At 43.1% G+C, this 22022-nt stretch overlaps 1 protein-coding gene across 6 annotated transcripts in view; it reads left to right on the top strand.

Moving 5' to 3' along the window:
• LOC139535716 (rho guanine nucleotide exchange factor 10-like protein) overlaps positions 1–22022 on the top strand; it is a 155762-nt gene that overhangs the window by 79101 nt on the left and 54639 nt on the right. The gene's annotated exons all lie outside the window — the stretch shown is intronic.

Genomic DNA, 22022 nt, shown 5'->3' with positions numbered 1-22022 from the left:
ATATTTGCCTATTCCACCATTTTCAGAATGCATACTTACATTTGCATATAGCGTAGGAAAAGGGAATCCGGAAACAATGTGAACACATTTAAATGTAAATGTAGATGCATGATGTGTTCGGAATTCTATGATCAAAACTTCATGATTAAAATTCCAAAACTTTATTAACTGCCAACTCTAGACATGACCATTGAGTCTTAGAATTACAAGGTGACACTGTACCTTCCACAGCAAAGCTGGCTAGAAAGTGGCGATCGATAGAGCCTGTGAAGAGTTGGGAGCCTCTCATAGATCAAATGGCAAACTCAGGTGAGAGACAGACTAAAAGGGTTTCAGGACTCCGTCAAAGAGTTATAAAATCAATTTGCAGTGGCTGGAAGATGATATTCAGACTACATTTTAAGCTATAATGCGGTTATGGGGCTTGCATCGCAAGGTGGGTGGGGGATTCCAAATTACCACCAGAGGAGGATGTTATAAAGTGATCAGGCAGTTACCTTAATGGTCGTGGGACACCCAAGCATAAATCAATGTTCCGACATTAGATTAAGATCCCACACACAACCCAATAGTCTGTCTGGAAACTATGTGGGCAACGGAGCAAGGGGGGTCCTCGGCAGCTGGAAAAGTTGAGTCTAGAGGAGACAAACATACCTCTCTATTACTGTGGGTTTTAGAACCCTCCCAGAGGATCGCATGGAGCTTCTGGATTCTTCGACTAATATCTGGTACGCCTGCTGAGCGAGTGAGCCAAGGCAATTCATGGACTTGGAGCCAGAAGTACCACATTGCTTCAGGATTTGCCCACATTCTCTATTTCTGACACTAACAAATTAAGCACCTGAGCATGCCAATAGAAGGGCATATCTGTCATTAATATGAGTTGACCGTAAAATTGCCTGATACCGAATTATTTCCTTGGGATGAGAGACAGCTTTGTTTTTGTGTTTGTGCTTGCATGACAGTATGTGACTGTGTGGGTGAGTTTCTGAAATTAATGTTTTTGTGTGCACATTAGTTGTTGATGTAGAGGATGTGGGAACAAGGGGCTGGGAGAGGCGAGCTGAATGTGTTTTCTCTTTAACCAAAGAGAAGGTGGTAAGTCTTTCATGCAGAACAGCCTGTGATTAGGGGCTTAACTCAACAGCAGCCCCACCTTCCTCTCTTTTTCTATCCCTTCCTCTCTCTTTCCATCTTTCTCTCATTCTTTCTTTCTCCCTCTCTCTTCTTCTGTCTCTCTCTCTTATCTCTCTCTCCTTTTTCCCTTCCTCTCTCTGCAGTTCTGCCTTTGCACTACGACTGGGAAGCACACGCCTCTCTGTGCCAAAGCTCCCAACATCTCTTTCTCCCACTTTGGCAGCCTCACTTGGCAGTCTGACTTGATTGAGGGCGAGAAAAAAAAAGACGTCCAGATTGAAAGAGATGGGGACGAAGGGGCCAGAGTCGTTACGAAAGAAAAATAAAGTTCTAAAGCAGCGTAGCATGAACAACATGTGAGCAGAGTATGGGTCACCTGAGGGAGCTCAGTCCACTGATCACTGCTGTGCGCTCTGTACTCTGAACACTGCTCTGCACTGCTCGCTGGGAGGTGGAGAGGGCTACTGGGCAAAGTCGTTAGGCACTGGAGAAAATCCTTATCACAGTCTCTGTTGAGTGAGATCAGTAGGGACTGACTGACACAGGCGCACACAACCTAATCTACCAGGCATGGTTTGACCCACTTCTGAGGCACATAAGCAGTGGCTGTCATTGTTAATGTAGAACTTCCTTTGTTGTTCTTGGAACTAATTAGAATATGTCAACCATGCAATGCCTCCAACTTTAAGCTCTACTGTATGTTGAAATGAGGTCTTTGTAGAATGTATTGTATTATTAGAACACCATTCCCCTACCCCATTGCCCACCTCACCAACCACATGTGAACCTGTTGTTCATAAAACTAATACAGAGGGTGAAAGTGAGTGTTAATGTTGTCCAGGGAAGTGGCTGTATCCTGTTACCTATGTCTAACTCTGCTGGGTGTTAAAAGGGTTTTAGTTGGCTTGTCTGTGGTGCTCAACTTGAATCCCCCAGCTAGGGTCCAGCTTCACCACTCCACTTTCCTCCTTTCTCCTCCGTGAATGTCACAGGGAAGTGGTCTGCTGTGTTCCCAAGGCCGTCTATTTCCATTCCATGTAGCGTATGTCCCACTCAGACGCTCCAAGGCCAGGCTAATGGAGCAGATTCAATGATGATGATCATACAGATGTAGGATCTTAATTTGAGCAAGTTTTCCACAGGAAATATTAATTATTATGTGGATTATAATTAATGGAATTTTTTTGTGGGGGTTGATACATTTTAAAGTGGAAATTACAAACTTAAGAAGCATTTTAAACCTTCAATACACTACAAGGTATGCATTTCCTGCTGTATAGGAAAATTCTCAGCAACAAAAGAGTTATATGAAGGATCTGTTGATCCTACATACACCTGGCGGGTTTGAAGCTTTTTCGTCATGCTAGAACAGCGGCCTTTTGTAAGGGGTGGCAGCCTATGCATATTTGTAAACAACAGCTGGTGCACGAAATCTAAGTAAGTCTCGAGGTTTTGCTCACCTGAGGTAGAGTATCTCATGATAAGCTGTAGACCATACTATTTACAAAGAGAGTTTACATCTATATTTTTTGTAGCTGTCTATATACCACCGCAGACTGATGCTGGCACTAAGACCGCACTCAATGAGCTGTATACGGCCATAAGCAACAGGAAAACGCTCATCCAGAGGCGGCGCTCCTAGTGGCCGGGAGCTTTAATGCAGGGAAATTCAAATCAGTTTTATCTCATTTCTATCATCATGTTAATGTCCAACCAGAGGGAAAAAAACTCTAGACCACCTTTACTCCACACACAGAGACGTGTGCAAAGCTCTCCCTCGCCCTCCATTTGGCAAATCTGACCATAATTCTATTCTCCTGATTGTTGCTTACAAGCAAAACTAAAGCAGGACGCACTAGTCACTAGAGTCAGTCAATAAGAAAGTGGTCAGATGAAGCAGATGCTAAGCTACAGGACTGTTTTGCTAGCACAGACTGGAATATGTTCCGGGATTCTTCCGATGGCATTGAGGAGTACACCACATCAGTCACTGGCTTCATCAATAAGTGCATCGATGATGTCGTCCCCACAGTGACAGTACGTACATATCCCAACCAGAAGCCATGGATTACAGGCAACATCTGCACTGAGCTAAATGGTAGAGCTGCCGCTTTCAAGGAGCAGGACTCTAACCTGGAAGCTTATAAGAAATCCCACTATGCCCTCCGACAAACCATCAAACAGGCAAAGCATCAATACAGCACTAAGATTGAATCGTACTACACCGGCTCCGATTGTCACGCCCTGACCTTAGAGATCCTTTGTATGTCTCTATTTTGGTTTGGTCAGGGCGTGAGTTGGGGTGGGCATTCTATGTTTTGTGTTCTATGTTTTCTATTTCTGTGTGTTTGGCCGGGTGTGGTTCTCAATCAGAGGCAGCTGTCTATCGTTGTCTCTGATTGAGAACCATACTTAGGTAGCCTTTTCCCACCTGTGTTTTGTTGGTATTTGTTTTTTGTTTTTTGTGTCTGCACTGTTTCGGTTTGTCATAACTGTTTCGGTTTTTGCTCGTTCTCTTTGTTGTTTTTGTTATTCAGTGTTCAGTCTTATTAATAAATCATGAACACTGACCACACTGCGCTTTGGTTCACTTCTTCATGCAACGATGACCGTTATACCGATGCTCGTCGGATGTGGCAGGGCTTGCAAACTATTACAGACTACAAAGGGAAAAACAGCAACGAGCTGCCCAGTGACACTAACCTACCAGATGAGCTGAATTACTTCTATGTTCGCTTTAAGGCAAGTAAAACTGAAACATGCATGAGAGCACCAGCTGTTCCGGACGACTGTGTGATCACGCTCTTCGTAGACGATGTGAGTAAGACCTTTAAATAGGTAAACATTCACAAGGCCGCAGGGCCAGACGGATTACCAGGATGTGTACTCCGAGCGTGCGCTGACCAACTGGTAAGTGTCTCACTGACATTTTCAACCTCTCCCTGTCTGAGTCTGTAATGCCAACATGTTTCTAGCAGACCACCATAGTCCCTGTGCCCAAGAACACTAAGATAACCTGCCTAAATGACCACCGACCCGTAACACTCATGTCTGTAGCCATGAAGTGCTTTAAAAGGCTGGGCATGGCTCACATCAACACCGTTATCCCAGAAACATTACATTACATTTAAGTCATTTAGCAGACGCTCTTATCCAGAGCGACTTACAGAAACCCTAGACCCACCCCAATTTGCATACCGCCCCAACAGATCCACAGATGATGCAATCTCTATTGCACTCAACACTGCCCTTTCCCACCGGGACAAAAGGAACACCTATGTGAGAATGCTATTCATTGACTACAGCTCAGCGTTCAACACCATAGTGCCCTCAAAGCTCATAACTAAGCTGAGGACCCTGGGATTAAACACCTCCCTCTGCAACTGGATCCTGGTAAGGGTAGGGAACAACACATCTGCCACGCTGATCCTCAACACGGGGGCCCCTCAGGGGTGCATGCTCAGTCCCCTCGTACTCCCTGTTCATTCATGACTGCATGGCCAGGCACGACTCCAACACCATCATCAAGTTTGCCGATGACACAACAGAGACCTGGTCTGGTGGTGCCAGGACAACAACCTCTCCCTCAACGTGATCAAGACAAAGGAGATGACTGTGGACTACAGGAAAAGAATGACCGAGCACGCCCCCATTCTCATTGACGGTGCTGCAGTGGAGCAGCTTGAGAGCTTTAAGTTCCTTGGCGTCCACATCACCAACAAACTATCATGGTCCAAACACACCAAGACAGTCGTGAAGAGGGCACGACAAAGCCTATTCCTCCTCAGGAGACTGAAAAGATTTGGCATAGGACCTCAGATCCTCAAAAGGTTCTACAGCTGCACCATTGAGAGCATCCTGACTGGTTGCATCACTGCCTGGTATGGCAACTGCTCTGCCTCCGACCGTAAGGCACTACAGAGTGTAGTGTGTACGGCCCAGTACATCACTGGGGCCAAGCTCCCTGCCATCCAGGACCTCTATATCAGGCGGTGTCAGAATGAGGCCCTAAAAAGACTCCAGCCACCCTAGTCATAGACTGTTCTCTCTGCTACTGCAGGTACCCTTTGATTATATAGACTTGCTTGTTATTTTACTGCTGCTGATTAATTATTTGTATAATTCATTTTTACTCATCTATTTTTTCCTTAATACGTATTTTTTTTCTTCTTGACTTAAAGCATTGTTGGTTAAGGGCTTGTAAATAAGCATTTCATATTTGGCGCTTGTGACAAATAAAATTTGATATGATTTGTATAGTAGCTCCCTGGGGGACATTGTTTCAGAGTTTACATGGAACTTCTGCTGTCGAAATACGAAGATTACATTGAAAAGACAGATCTGAACACAATCAGACCACAATGCGACTTTTGTGCATCTACTATAGTCCTGTCTTTTCAGTGCAATCTTCTCATTTTGATAGCAGAACTTGCATGTAAGTCTTTAGTGTAGACAAAGCCTAGGACCTTTGTAGTGAGATCATCCCTGAGACTATGTATTTTTAGCTCCTGGGCTGCAGCAAGTACTCTTTGATTGCCCTCAATGGGAAATGACTGTGTTTAACTGCACTATAATATAGCAGAGTAGACATAATATTATACACTATAATATAGCAGAGTAGACATAATATTATACTCCTCACCCCGCTATCCACATAACATGATAATTGTCAGAAGGTGAGTGTAGCTGGTGCATGAAGTCAGGCGCAGGAGAGCAAAATGAGTGAGCAACGTACTTTACTCAAAAAATAAAGGCACAAGGTAAACAAATACACTTGACCAAAAACCAACGGTAAATATTACGCACGGGTGAACACAGCCCCCGTCGAAAAACCAGCCATCATGAACCGAACTGAACATAGAAATAATCACGCACAACAAACATGGGGGAAACAGAGGGTTAAATACATGAACATGTAATTGGATAATGAAAACCAGGTGTGTAGAAAATAAAGACAAAACCAATGAAAAATGAAAGATGGATTAGCGATGGCTAGAAGACCGGTGACGTCGACCGTCGAACGCCGCCCGTACAAGGAGAGGGACTGACCTCGGCGGAAGCTGTGACAATAATTCAGATAGCCATGTTAGCTTCGCCTTCATGTGGGTGTTAGCAAGTTAACAACCAGGCTAGGTAGTGCTAGGTATCAACAGCCAATCCAGTAGGGACTGGAAGCTATAACAAGCATGTGTATTCTCTTCCCTTTCTAAGGAAGATATCACATCACATGTGTGCTGTGGTGGTCACTGTAGAGCATGTCACATGCTTGTCTCGGTGAAGATCATGCTTGTGCATACAACATGTCTCCCTAGAGCCCAGGAATGGGGCAACATAACACTCCTCACTTTCAAACCGCCTCAGAGGTTGGTGATTCTTGATCACGAAGGCAGCAGTGAGAGAAATGGGCGTGCCTGCACCTGGACACACAGCAGAAACCCTCCACGTCTCCTCCAGACTAAAAGAGCATCCTCCTCAGCGTCTCGTAGGGCTCTAAGAGGTCTAAGGCCATAAAGATTTTCAGAATAGTTTTTTTCCCACATTCCGTTTATGAGGGCATTAGAAGGAAAGAAGATGGTGATGGCTGGTATGCAGCAGTAGAGCTCTTTATAATTCCTTAGATTTCATTATGTAGTCTTTGAAGTGGATAGTGACAAGCTTTTTTTTTATTTTTTGTTGTTGAGGATTAGCTCCTGTGAACAGAGACTACAACAGAGACTGCCTAATACACTCGATTAGTACACAGAGATCACTAGCCTCGCCAAGCAAGGTCACTGTTATTGGGTTTTTAAATCCATTAAACAGACGTCATGGCGAGACCCATTAAATATGGTCACTGGGTTCTCTGCACTTGTTTACTGGACTTGTTTTGTGTGTGTGCCGTGTGCTGTACATGTCCCTCCCGCTCTCTGTCTCATCCATCTTTCCTGCTGATGGGAGGATAAGAGAGGAGGCAGTGGCGTGTTCTACTACTGGCCCTAAAGGAGTGACTCAGAGTGCTGGAGATGAGTTTGTAGAGGGGCCAGCACCACTGGTCTCAGGCTGTAAGTGTTAATGGAGTCTTTTTATAGCTCCGTTGGGTTTGAAAGATCTGCTGATTTATGACAATGACTCGAAGCTGTTATTTCGTTGGTGGAAAAGGTGGCTCAATTTGAAGGCTGTATGTGTGTTTGTCACCATGCCATAGATGACGTGCCCATGAAATAGGGATAAAAAAAGAGGGAGAGAAAGGGAAAGGGAGAAAGGTGCCCTTTTCCCTGATGCAACATCCATCTGTTGGTTTATTTTTTTCCTCCCCAACATGTTTTTGGGTAAAGTCATCAGGATGACACCTTATGCAATCGCTCTCTTCCTCTGTTCTTCATGAAGGTCGTTCTCTTCCTTTCTGAGCAGCAGATATCATCCTCCTCTCTGATTTGTGGGGAACAGATGCCATAGCATGGATTAAAAGCTCTTCCTCAACACAGATCCACTGGGACGTAGCAGGCTCCCTTTCTACTCTGCAGCGCTATCTCTCTGGCAAACATAAACACACAAACAGCGGGGTGAAAAAGTGCCTGTGCTTGCCTGTTGAAAAGCACATTCCGTCCCTGCAGCCATTTTGCCCATCCCTCATCAAGGCTTTGCTTTATTAATTGCTAAAGCCGTAACCTCCCCAGCCCCCCTGTCTCACAGGAGCAGCGTAATTCATTAGGAGGGCTATAGATTTCTGGTGAAGTGGGGTTAATTTCAAACAGCCCTAATCTGTCACTTGTTTATTCATCTCCTTCCTCCTCTCTCCCGGTGTGTCACCCAGCGTCAGAGGACAACTGATCTCTCCACACTAACAGTCAGCCGCTGCTCATCCCCACAGTTCAAATGGGACAAGGAGACAGGCCCTCGGAGGGAGGATTATGGGGATGCAGGAGGAAGTGTCAATCTAATTTCTCTGTGCTAGCTGGATCACAGCAGACGTGTCGCCTGGATACGGCTGGGCCTCCCGCTCTCAGTCTCATCCATCAGGGTCGCTGGGCTCAGAAAAAAAAACCTGCTGCAGTTCAGACACGCCTAGCCTAGGTTGTCACCATCACCATCATGGGGACACAGTGACAGCACAAAGCTTCTACTGCTTAACACTCCCTATCAAATAAGCACTCTTTATAGGGTCAGGGCAAGAGCCACACATCTGGGTTTTAGAGAAAACAACTCACTGGGAGTTGTGGCTGTTCCAACATCTTAACCCAGATGTAGTGTAGACAGATACCAAGGTCTCATCTTTGTGGATCTCTTCATGTCAGCACTAAAGAGTATCAGATGCCAAACGTATTGAGCCAAGATAATGTTTTATATTGCTGGTGATAGTCAGCACAACTCCGCTACCTCAGCTTCCTGCTGGGTATATTGGGCTCCCCCCTGTGAGTAGATTGTTAGTGTTGTGGCGGTCTGTAGAGTCTTCAGAGGTAAACTCAAATAGCACTGATGAAGTATATGAGTTTTATTGGAAATAGACCTAAAGTATGGCAATTAAATATGTATGAAGGTAGTATTAATCACATGTGCTTTACATTATCATCCGTTCAAGCCTCTGTAGGATGTCAACATCCTTATGAATACTCCCCAACTATATTAATGGATAGCCATAACACGTATGATTTGACAGAAAATGTGGACTGTCTGGTTGCATGCATTGATTTGTTTGTGTGATTACCATGGTAGTAAAATGGTTATCACAACCCTCAGTTTTTCCTTGCTTAAAGCTTTTTCTGTCTGGCTTCCATCAAGCTGAGGAACACTCAACTCTGTTCTCTGATATCGAGGCGGAGTTGACTTTAAATAACTGGTCGCGGGATTTGCTATCAACAACATTGAGTCACCATCAGTCAATTCTTGTAAAAATGTAAATTGTGAAAACGCTATGTTTGTCCTGTACAACTGCGGTCCTTCCACGGGGGGCTGAAATTCATACCTTTGATAAACTTTTAGCAACCACTGACTTTTTCCTCATTTGTGCTGCTCATAGTACATACTACGTACTACGTAAATTGAGATTCAATTGGATCCGTGGAATCCAGGACCCTTGGGACGCCCCTACACCATTGAAGTTGAAATTTAAAATGGTTAGTAAGTATGCATTTCATAACCCTGCGGAAGGACCGCAGTTGTACAGGACAAACATAGGTACAGCAGTGGAGGCTCCTCAGATGAGTAAGGGGATGCTCCTCAGTGAATTTCAGAAAATAAAATATTAGATAAAACTATACTAAATATATTCACGTTACCAAATAATTTATTAAAACACACTGTTTTGCAATGAAGATCTACAGTAGCCTCAACAGCACTCTCTGGGGTAGCACCATGGTGTAGCCACAGGACAGCTAGTTTCTGTCCTCCTCTGGGTACATTGACTCTAATATAAAACCTAGGAAGCTCATGGTTCTCACCCCCTTCCATAGACTTACACAGTAATTATGACAATGTCCGGAGGACGTCCTCCAATGTATCAGAGCTCTTGCAGTATGAACTTACATGTTGTCGACCTAATCAAAGGATCAGTAAATTAATCTAGTACTGAAAGAATAAACTACAGTAGGCTAGCACCGCAGTGCATACAATGTGCTAGTAGTTTACTCAAAGATAGAGAAATAAGAGAAAGAGAAGAGAAATAATTATAAGAGAAATAATAAAAATGAAGGAGAAGCAAGAGAGAGTGCTAGCTATATTAATGGTATGAAGGTTTGGGTTGGAAAGGTTTTTTCGCCTGGTTACAGTCCACAAGCAAAGGGAAAAGGTGAGCGGAGGAGAGCACGTAGATGTGAGAAGGAATTATACAACGAGCAAATAATCATGGTCTTTGTATGTGGCTGCTATGAAAGTGAATTGTGTTTGCAGTGATCAGGGGTGTTGAGGAAGAGCTTTTATGTTTCTTAAACGGAAGCAAACAGAACGAAACGGGGATAAACATACCTGAATTTGTAGAAACTTTTGCAACTGTTGTACTAATGATTACACCCTAGATCAGCTATATGCAGGCAAGCGTGTGCGAGGTGATATTGAATGTGTCACCTTGATTACTCAAATTCTTCTCTCGACCTACGTGGTAAACTTTCATTCAAAAGCTAGGTTGTAGCATTCTAATGATGGGTATAGGGAAAATGTTTGTATCACGTAGTAGCCTAAATCAATTGACGTTACATTGTGCCGGGTGAATGGAATATGAATGACAGTCATCCAATATACTGTAATAGAAATAAGGCCATGCTTATTAAAAAAAGAAATATCTTTCCTCAATTTAAACTACACCGACCGCCACTGAGGTACAAGTAAGCGTTTTCAGAATTTATATTTTTTTAAAGATTCAACTGATGGTGACTCAATGTTGTTGCTAGCGAGCAGTTATCAATAGTCAACTCCACCTCGATTTAAGAGAACAGAGTTGAGTGTTCCTCAGCTTGCTTCCATCCATGTCTTCTCTTCTTTACTACACTCCATACCAACAGAGGACAGTGTGGTGCTGGTGTTCAGATGCAGGGGCAGCCTGAGCCGTTGCACAGCTGGACTGCGAGGTCATCTACAACGAGGATGATCCGTTGCTGTGACATTTAACATACTAATTACTGGAAATCATCCGTGCTCTAGTAATGCCTGGGAGTGGGGAAAGCCACCTCTGTCCTCAACCCCTCCACCCTTGGCCCAGCGTCTCACTTCACTCTGTTCCTGTCAAGATAGCGCACAGACACATTGTACAACCAGGAGGGGAACACAGCAGATGGGCTAAATCTTAGCCTACCTTTGCATGATATAAAAGGAGACTAATGTGCCAGAATTATATGAAATCATTGCATCACTATAAAGAAAACAAAGCAAACTAGTTCTGCATCCCACCCTGTTCTGAATGTTCCTATTGCATTGTTCCTGTCTGTTTGTTGTGTTGGTTTGTTCTCTCCTTCTCTCTGTTCGTCTCTACTAATTACTCGTGTCAGTCACCCCTCTACCTGAATCCAATACATGGCCCACTGCCAGATTTTACTAGAACACTAGCTACCTCCATGTAGAAAACTGTAAGACAAAACCAAATGTTTGAGGACAGCACTTTGTGAGAGCACCCAGCACAGCACCCTCTTTTGAGCACATAGTGGCTTATTGACAACCGTGATCATATTCAGAAATGTATAAGAATTCAGCTTGTTTTTTTTACATTGTCCAGAAAATTTATAAAAATAAAAATTAATAAAAATTAATAATATTAATAAAATTAATAAAGCTTACAAAAACAAAACATTTATTAGTATTTTTGAGAGAGTCGAGCATTGAATTTCTATTTTGATGAGCCAATCTGGCCACAATAGAATGGTACAGGGGAAATTCCAAACCTAGGATATTACTTGATTCTATGTAGAGACGCCCTGGCAACTGTTCGCACGTCCCACTGTTTTGTCTAAGTGGGCACCAGAGGACCCTTTGTTCTGAGTCCCATGCCATCTGATCAGGAGGATTAAACCCTGTGCCTCCCGTTTGGTGCCATCCAGAACCCCTGTCGAGGCGGCGTTGTGGTTGTGACATCTTATAGGTGGACAGAGATCCCCATAGCCCAGAACAATTTGGCCTCATGCAGATAGATTTGTGCCTGGCAGAGAGAGGGAAAGATGGATGAAGGGAGAGATGGAGGGAGGCGATTGACGCCACAGAGAACTATTGACCTGTGGTCCTCTTTTGAAACCCATTCATCGGGGGAGAGTCCATTGCTTTCATCCAGGCGAGTTGGAACCGCCTGCCATGGCCGCGGGGACGGAGGGCTACATGCGGAAATTGTATCACATTAGCCGGACATGTTGCAATCGGTCAGCGAGCAGCTGTGAAGGACACAAGGAAGAGAAAAATCTGAGTTGAGTCACGAATATGAGTTTGTGATGTCCTGGCAATGTCAGGCCGCGCTCAGAGCAGAGATATGCAAAACCACTCTCCCACTTCATTCCAGTTATTGCCTGATATGATCTGTGGGATAGCCAAAGGAGACAGCCAATCGTTACTCTACAGTCAGTACTTAGGAAATTGAAGGAGACATCCCTGGCCAGGCTTAATAATAAGCTGATAGCCATATGTTTAGCCTGGAGCTTTGACCACACTATGAGCTTAGCTACGGGTCAATGAAGAGTTAAAAACAGAAAGCAGCAGCACCCTATTCAATGAATTCCTACTGCTGCAGATGGTTTAATCATAGTCTTCCAATGACTTTGAATATTCTGAGTAATAGAGGGCTGCAAGCACAGCAGGTGGTTGACACTTTGATCTCTGTCCATTGACGCTCATGGAATTTAAATCGCTGGATGACATCCAGCTCATGAAATGATAACATGAGCAGTGTGTCTCAACTTTGATCCTGCCATCCTTCTGGGTTAGATTTACTGGAGGATATTGAACAACTAACAAGCAAACACAGGTCTGTCCCATTGGTGGCAGTGACATGTGCTCTTATATCTCCCTCTCTAACTTTAAGCATCAGCTGTCAGAGCAGCTTACCGATCACTGTACCTGTACACAGCCAATCTGTAAATAGCACAGCCAACTACCTCATCCCCTTATTATTACTTACCCTCTTGCTCTTCTGCACCCCAGTATCTCTACTTGCACATCATCATCTGCACATCTATCACTCCAGTATTAATGCTAAATTGTAAATATTTCACCTCTATGGACTATTTATTGCCTACCTCCCTACTCTTCTACATTTGCACACGCTGTACATAGATTTTTCAATTTTTCTCTTCTATTGTGTTATTGACTGTTAGTTTGTTTATGTGTAACTCTGTGTTGTTGTTTTTGTCACACTGCTTTGCTTTTTCTTGTCCAGGTCGCAGTTGTAAATGAAAAATTAAAAAGTCTGGAAGCTGTCTTCTTTAGCGTAGGGGGCAGCATTCGGAATTTTGGATGAAAAGCATGCCCAAATTAAACTGCCTGCTACTCAGCCATAAAAGCTAGAATATGCATATAATTAGTAGATTTGGATAGAAAACACTCTGAAGCTTCTAAAACTGTTTGAATGATGTCTGTGAGTATAACAGAACTCATATGGCAGGCAAAAACCTGAGAAAAAATCCAACCAGGAAGTGGGAAATCTGAGGTTTGTAGTTTTTCAACTCTTTGCCAATCGAATACACAGTGTCTATGGGGTCATATTGCACTTCCTAAGGCTTCCACTAGATGTCAACAGTCTTTAGAACCTTGCTTGATGCTTCTACTGTGAAATGGGGGCGAATGAGAGGGGAATGAGTCAGAGGTCTGCCAGAGAGCCACGAGCTGGCCATGCGCGTTCACATGATAGTTAGCTTGCGTTCCATTGCATTTCTGAAGACAAAGGAATTCTCCGGTTGGAACATTATTGAAGATTTATGTTAAAAACATCCTAAAGATTGATTCTATACATCGTTTGACATGTTTCTACGGACTGTAACGGAACTTTTTGACTTTTCGTCTGCATCTAGTGATCGCGCATCATGAATTTGGATTACTGGGCTAAACGCGCGAACAAGGTATTTGGACATAAATTATGGACATTATCGAACAAAACAAACATTTATTGTGGAACTGGGATTCCTGGGAGTGCATTCTGAGGAAGATCATCAAAGGTAAGTGAATATTTATAATGCTATTTCTTACTTCTGTTGACTACACAACATGGCGGATATCTGTTTAGGTTGTTTTGGTCTCTCAGCGCTGTACTCAGATTATTGCATGGTGTGCTCTTTCCGTAAAGTTTTTTTGAAATCTGACACAGCGGTTGCATTAAGGAGACGTGGATCTAAAATTGACAGTTGTATCTTTTATCAATGTTTATTATGAGTATTTCTGTAAATTGATGTGGCTCTGTGCAAAATCACCGGATGTTTTGGAACTACTGAACATAACGCGCCAATGTAAACTCAGAATTTTGGATATAAATATGAACTTTACCCAACAAAACATACATGTATTGTGTAACATGAAGTCCTATGAGTGTCATCTAATGAAGAGCATCAAAGGTTAGTGATTAATTGTATCTCTATTTCTGCTTTTTGTGACTAATCTCTTTGGCTGGAAAAATGTCTGTGTTTTTCTGTGACTTGGCTCTGACCTAACATAATCGTTTGGTGTGCTTTCGTCGTAAAGCCTTTTTGAAATTGGACACTGTGGCTGGATTTACAACAAGTGTATCTTTTAAAATGGTGTAAAATACTTGTATGTTTGAGGAATTTTAATTATGGGATTTCTGTTGTTTTGAATTTGGCACCCTGCCGTTTCACTGGCTGTTGACAAGGTGGCCCGCTACCGTCCCACATACCCTAGTGAGGCTAAGAGAGTCTCTATAAATACTGCCACTGACTGTGTGTGCCTTTGTGTGCATACACATGTGCTTGTGTCACGTTCTGGCCATAGTTCTTTTGTATTTTCTGTGTTTTAGTGTGGTCAGGGCGTGATTTGGGTGGGTTATCTATGTGTTGTGTTTCTATGTTGGGTTTGTTGTTTGGCCTGATATGGTTCTCAATCAGAGGCAGGTGTTTGTCATTGTCTCTGATTGGGAACCATATTTAGGTAGCCTGTTTTGTGTTGGGTTTTGTGGGTGGTTGTCTTCTGTCTTTGTGTCTATGCACCAGATAGGACTGTTTCGGTTTTTCACATTTGTTGTTTTCGTATTTTTGTAGTGTTCACGTTTATTGTCTTAATTAAAGTCATGATGAACACTAACTACGCTGCGTCTTGTTCCGATCCCTGCTACACCTCCTCTTCAGACAAAGAGGAGGAAATCTGCCCGTTACAGCTTGTGTGTGTGTGTGTGTGTGTGTTGGTTTACTTTTGGGAAGGGGGCGTTACCTGACTGCCACTGTTCAACCCTAACCCTCTTTTGATTACATTCCTGTGAGATAATCCACTGTGATTCCCTTGTACAGAATACTAAACATGTATCATGCAGTGAACACGTCCTATTCTCTAGCACATGCTCAAGGCAGTTTGTGTGGATGGTAATGGTGAATTGCCACACAGTCTTGTCTGCATGTTCACAATAAAACCCCTGAAAGTCCTAACCTGCTTAGTTTGCTTTACCTGCAGCCATTCATTTCAGTTTGACTTGAAATTCAGTTCCCGGCCATCCTGACTGTAGCCTACGGCAACGGGAGGGTGCAGTGAGGGATGCAGTTGGGAGCAGGCGCCAGAGCCAGTAAATTATCAGTTAATAAACAGCGGAGGTTTTCTATTAGTGTCTGTTAGTGCGTGTGAGAGATTGCTATGTGGAATTGGGAGGGGGGCACTGTGACTATGTGGTATTGAGCAGGAAAGGACAGGAGAAGGGAGGGGAGGGAGGAGGAGCTTTGCCTTGGGTGTATTATACCTAAATCCATTGGGTTGCTTTAACTTGGCTTGTTTTGTTGTTGTAATTCTGAGCTTAAAATATAATATATCTGCAAACAAACTCACAATTCTCTGCTGGGCAGGCCCAAACTGTAAGATCAGGAATCACACTCTAAAAGACATCCCATCAGTGATGATACTGCACACTTTCCAATAAAGATAATCCATTACACAGACAATGCAATGCCTGTTTGCTGCAGTGTGACTTCTCATTGATAACGTTACAGGTCCACTGGGTTTGATATTTGTGCCTCGTAGAAGCACGTCCAGCAATCGTCACACATCTAATGTGTGGTAAATGTAGACACAGTGGAGTATATATTTCACAGCGGCTGCACAGGAACTTAACTTTAAGGGTTAACACACACGTCCACCTGTTTTTCCCTCAGGAGGAGAACAACATTAATTGCTTCTGTGTAAGTCATCCCTCTCTTGTCGAACCAGAGACGACAAAAGCCTGACAAACATGTAAACTGTATAAATAGTATAAAACATGGTTCTATTGTGTACTGTTACCAGTGACAGTACCTTCAATCACAGGCCAGAATATTGGATTTGACAGCAAATGTTGATGCATATAACTGTCTGGCTGCCATTGATGCAATATAAAACATAAATAGTGACTATCATAGAGGGGAAGGCCAGTCCCTGATGATGTGTGTAGGAATATCTATGGCTATACATCCTTCCCCTGTTTTCCTAGCATGCTGCAGTGCGGCTCTGGCCTACACTAACCATAGTGGCCACCTGAAGGCGGCATATGGGCTGGCGCACCCTTGGGGTAATGGGTGGGGCAGACTCAGTGTCGGGCATTGGGTCATTGGGAACCGGCAGCTGGGAAACCGCCCTCTCATCGCACCAACAAATCCCCCTTTAATTAGCTCACCTGCTGATCCTCTTCCCCTCTCTTCCCCACGTTCCCCAAAGTCCTCCATCAAATCTCCCCTCGATCTGGCTTACCTGCCTCCCTCCCTCCATCTTCCCTACATCCTCCCTCCTCCAACTGGGATCTTGTCTGCTCTCCTTGGCAGACAGCTGTAGTAGACGATGAGGGAGAGTGGGCTGCTGACTGACAATTGCCTTAGCGGAACCTAGATTTTTAAATGGTTCCTCACTGACACCTTTTTAGAATTGGCAACCTCAATGGTGTGTGCATCGCTGGAAACCCCACATGCTGCCTTTGTACCTGTCAATGCTTCCTGTACATTTTAGGTGGAACTGGTTCACACCTTACAGCATTATGATTTACATTATTGAGCGTCCACTAGTCATTGTCAACACTAAAGATGTGCATAATCTAGCACGTGCATTTAGTTCAAGGTCCTAGCTACACACACACACATATATATAGATATTTAATTTAAATTATTTTTATTTTACTTGGCAAGTCAGTTAAGAACACATTCTTATTTTCAATGACAACCTAGGAAAAGTGGGTTAGCTGCCTTGTTCAGGGGCAGAACGACAGATTTTTACCTTGTCAGCTCAGGGATTCGATTTTGCAACATTTCGGTTACTAGTCCAACACTCTAACCACTAGGCTAACTGCCGCCCCATACATACGCACACACACACACAAACCTTTTATTTTTACTAGTTACTATTTTTACTACTATGAAATAACACATAGAATCATGTAGTAACAAAAAAAGTGTTAAACAAATCAAAATATATTTTAGATTATTCAAAGTAGCCACCCTTTGCCTTGATGACAGTTTTGCACACTCTTGGCATTCTCTCAATCAGCTTTATGAGGTAGTCACCTGTAATCCATTTAAATTAACAGGTGTGCCTTGTTAAAAGTTAATATGTGGGATTTATTTCCAGCTTCACCTAGAATGCTATTCCAACAGCCTTGAAGGAGTTCCCACATATGCTGAGCACGTATTGGCTGCTTTTCCTTCACTCTGCGGTTGAACTCATCTCAAACATATCAACTGGGTTGAGGTTGGGTGATTGTGGAGGCCAGGTCATCTGATGCAGCACTCCATCACTCTCCTTCTTGGTCAAATAGCCCTTGCACAGCCTGGAGGTGTGTTTTGGGTCATTGACCTGTTGAAAAACAAATGATAGTCCCACTAAGCGCAAACCAGATGGGATGGCATATCGCAGCAGAATACTGTGGTAGCCATGCTGGTTAAGTATGTCTTGAATTCTAAATAAATCACAACAGTGTCACCAGCAAAGGACCCCCACACCATCACAGGTCCTTCTCCATGCTTCACGGTGGGAACCAGACATGGGGAGATCATCCGTTCACCTACTCTGCATCTCACCAAGACACGGTGGTTCTAACGAAAAATCAAAAATTTGGAATCATCAGACCAAAGGACAGATTTCCACCGGTCTAATGTCCATTGCTTGTGTTTCTTTGCCCAAGCAAGTCTCATTTTCTTATTTGTGTCCTTTAGTAGTGGTTTCTTTGTAGCAATTTGACCATGAAGGTCTGATTCACACAGTCTCCTTTGAACAGTTGATGTTGAGATGTGTCTGTTACTTGAAATTTGTGAAGCATTTATTTGGGCTGTAGTCAGAGGTGCAGTTAACTCTAATGAACTTATCCTCTGCAGCAGAGGTAACTCTAGGTCTTACTTTCCTGTGGCGATCCTCATGAGAGCCAGTTTCATCATAGCGCTTGATGGTTTTTGCAACTGCACTTGAAGAAACCTTAAAACGTCTTGAAATTTCCGCATTGACTGACCTTCATGTCTCAAAGTAATGATGAACTGTCGTTTGTCACGTTTGCTCCCTCTCCTGCCTTTAGGTCACCAGGCTGCTCGTTATGGGGCACACCTGTCACCGACGTTACGCGCACCTACGTGTCATCAGACTCACCTGGACTCCATCACTTCCCTGATTACCGTCCCTATATATGTCACTCCCTTTGGTTCCTTCTCGAGGCTTCATTATTTCTGACTCTGTTTTCATGTCGGTGCGTTGTTTGTGTTTCGTGTTCATTGTTTATTTTATTTATTAAAACACTCACTCCCTTGCTTCCCGACTCTCAACGCACTCATTACATCGTTTCTCTTTGCATATTTGAGCTGTTTTTGCCATAATTCTGACTTTGTCTTTTATCAAATAGGGCTATCCTCTGTATACTGTCATGGAAATTCTAAAGAGAGACTGTAGATTCTTTCAAACAACATTATATGATTTGCAAAAATTGAGCAGTCAACAATCCACTCAACATACAGTGTAGTTCAGAGTTGAAAGGTCAATGAACAGAGACGTTGGTTGAGAGACTGCCAAGAGTGTGCAAAACTGTCATCAAGGAAAAGGATGGCTACTTTAAAGATTCTCAAATATTAAATATATTTTAATTTGTTTAACACTTTTTTGGTTACTACATGATTCCATATGTGTTATTCATAGATTTGATGTCTTCACTATTATTCTACAATGTAGAAAATAATAAAAATAAAGAAAAACCCTGGAATGAGTAGATGTGTCCAAACTTTTGACAGGTACTGTGTGTGTGTATATATATATATATGAGAGAGAGAGACAAATCAAACTCTGACTGTGAAAATTACCTGCAAAGGCCAGCGGTCTCCGGTGACTGATAAAAACCCACTGTCTGCAGCCCACAAAACCAGCAGTATCCCATCGCTACGCTGCTGTCCCTTTGCTTCAGCTACCAGCCTCCTCCTTCTAACCGTAGGGCTTCCATATGGGGCCATATTATTACTGCCGTTTAATTACCAATCAAAAAACATCTCACTCCTCATAGCTAGCCAAGAGGGATAGCGAGGGAGAGACAGGCAGAGAGGGAGAGAGATTGGAACACGTGGGCTCTATAAGCAGAGAGAGAGAAGAAAAAATGGGCGGCAGAGCAAGAGATTGATGGAGAGAGACAGTGCATCTGCGTGATGAATGTGAATAGATGTAGAGAGACCGAGGGGATCTGGAGGAACGCACTCACTGGACAGATGGGCAGAAGCAGTCATCTGTCCAGCATAATTTTTGGGGGTGTGTTTTGTGTTTACACACCCTGCAAGGGAGAGAGGGAGGGATTTGGCAAGTGAATGTTATAAATTACCCATGATCGATGTTTCCTGCCTTTTGGACAACAGTAAATGGCGTGCAGCATCCACAGCTGACCTCGTTGAGCCACATTCCCACCCCAGCACCACACAATTAGATGTTCCGTCTGCCACATGGCCCAGCATCACCACCACCAATAAACATTCCCTCACGTCCATGGCTATAGTGCTGGTCAGGGAGGCTGCATGCCCACAGTCCTTTGTCTCATGGGGACACCAAGATCGAGAAGCAGCTATTCTTTGGCCAACACTGAAAGCTTCCAGGCCTAAGACTGCTGTTTGCTCTTATTCTCTGAATGTCTATTTCTATTGTTTTACTGCTGACTCATAGATCTGAGAGCTGTGATTTTCTAAACCAGTTTTAGCTTTTGTATTGCAGCGATTCATACTGCTCCAACTCTGGACTGGTCTGTTATGGTCATGGTAAATGTCACATTCCTATAGCACTTACAGTCCTCCAGTGGATTCCCTGTTTTTCATGTACTGTATACTGTACCTTCCCAAACTTTTTAGTAATAGAAAATGAGTTGATGCTAAAGGGGTTAAATTCTCATTCAGGAGCAACATAATGGCTATAATTGTTCTGCAGGTCCCAGGTACTAGCTGTGCTCTTTCAATTGTGAGGGTGCAAATAGCACAAACCAAGTACATGTACATTTATTGTATGTGAGGGGGTGTTGAGAAGCAGAATCTACAGATGGCTGTGGGCAGTAGGTAGAAGAGGTCTGTGCAGCAGTGAAAGGGCAAGGGTGCTATTATAACAGTAGGAGCTATGGAGACCATGGTTCAAACTCTGACAAGGTACTGTATGTTAGCCCACTCTACCTATTTTAGACAGTCATAAAATGCCTTCGTTGCAGGAGGCCACTATTATGATTGACATCCTACCAAATGAAAAGCTTTAAAGAAATGTCCTTTGTTTATTTCAACATGAAACAGTGCATCCCCATCAATTTCCCATGCCTGGTGCAATTTCTCAATGTGGTACTGTCATTTTGTCAGTAGGAGAACTGTGCTGTGAGTGCTGCTTGAAAGGAAGTTCCCAATATGAAAAGAGTGGCCATTTTAGACTGACCTGTTTATTCAAATGGAAAAACACCTGTCAGACTCCAGGGAAATAAACGTCACTCACAGGTTGACAACTTAGATCTGCTGGACATGGTAACACGTGTTGACGATGGAACACGTGAATTGATACCACACCACTGAGAAACGGGCCTATGTCTTGGTTGAATCTAATCCTCTTACAGGGCTCTATAAGCCGATCCAGATGTGTAGAGTCGATCCCAAGGGAAATCAGTCTCCAGCTAGAAGAGCAACTGTACCTAAACCATATGGGGATGAATATTTAATTATCTAAATGAACAAAACAATATATAATATTCAGTTGCGTTGCATGGGTAAAATCACTGGGGAAGCCAAGCCAGAAATGAAAAGCCATATTACAACCTGTGTTGTGATAAGTGCTTTGTGTGCTTTATAACCTGTTAGATTATATGTCTTGTGACCGTGATATATAGGCCTAAGGCCGAGACAATAAGAAGAAACAGTGGCAGAATAAATTCAACCACACCTTTGTTTTATCACAAAACCGAAGACCAACCTCTGTCTGGTGAAGTCCACAAAGTATATTGCATGTAACAAACAGTTGCATGACCTACAGCATGGTCAAGTTAATTTTTCCGAAATTTTCGGACTAACGTTACTGAACAACTATTGATTTAGAAACACGGAGAGTTACTGCAAGTAGCAAAGAAAACAGGAGCTGTCTCCACTATTCCAGCACCATCATCAAATCATCTATGCTAATACAGTGAAAACTAAAAGATACCAAAAACTATTTAGTCCAATCAACATAAGCTAAATATGATTTGGCTGTCCATGGTTGTGATTTCTGTGTGTGTGCAAGTAAGTAGAAAAAACATGTTGACTCACCCTACTTGTAGAGAAATGCCAAAGCCATCCTCCTCTCTTTCATGTTGATGAAATGCACTATGACTCCGTCATACAGTACACGCTTTGAGTTTTTGTTGTCCTAGGCTACCTGGCTAAAATGCTTGCTCACTAGTCTAACTTCCTTTCATGGGCAATGATGAGTCAGCTACTTAACATTAGCCTATTACATTTACCTACATATTGAACGTCCATCCTCTCAGGCCAGGGGCACTATGTATGAATTTACGAATGGATCAGAATCACCTTTATAATCATTGGCCAGAACGGAGAATTAAGTAAAACCACAAGTCCAAATCCTTATCTCCATGCATGGCTAATTTAAGAAACGGACCATTTTAGCTTGCTAGCTAGCCACCGAGGACAACAATGCAACGAGATGCAACAATTCCATTATTTTCTATCAATGACATTTTGCTCTTAATGTGATGTGATTGGTGTGAAGCCAAATCCAAACTGGCTTCCCTTTACACTTTTCTTTTGGAGCGCCAGGACCATTCACAGTTGAGCTCACTCAGTTTAGCTCAA

This window comes from Salvelinus alpinus, chromosome 12 (genome assembly GCF_045679555.1).
Source record: "Salvelinus alpinus chromosome 12, SLU_Salpinus.1, whole genome shotgun sequence".
NCBI classification, from domain to species: Eukaryota; Metazoa; Chordata; class Actinopteri; order Salmoniformes; family Salmonidae; genus Salvelinus; species Salvelinus alpinus.
The sequence above is the reverse complement of the archived record's forward strand: the minus strand, read 5'-3'. Positions and strand labels throughout refer to the sequence as shown.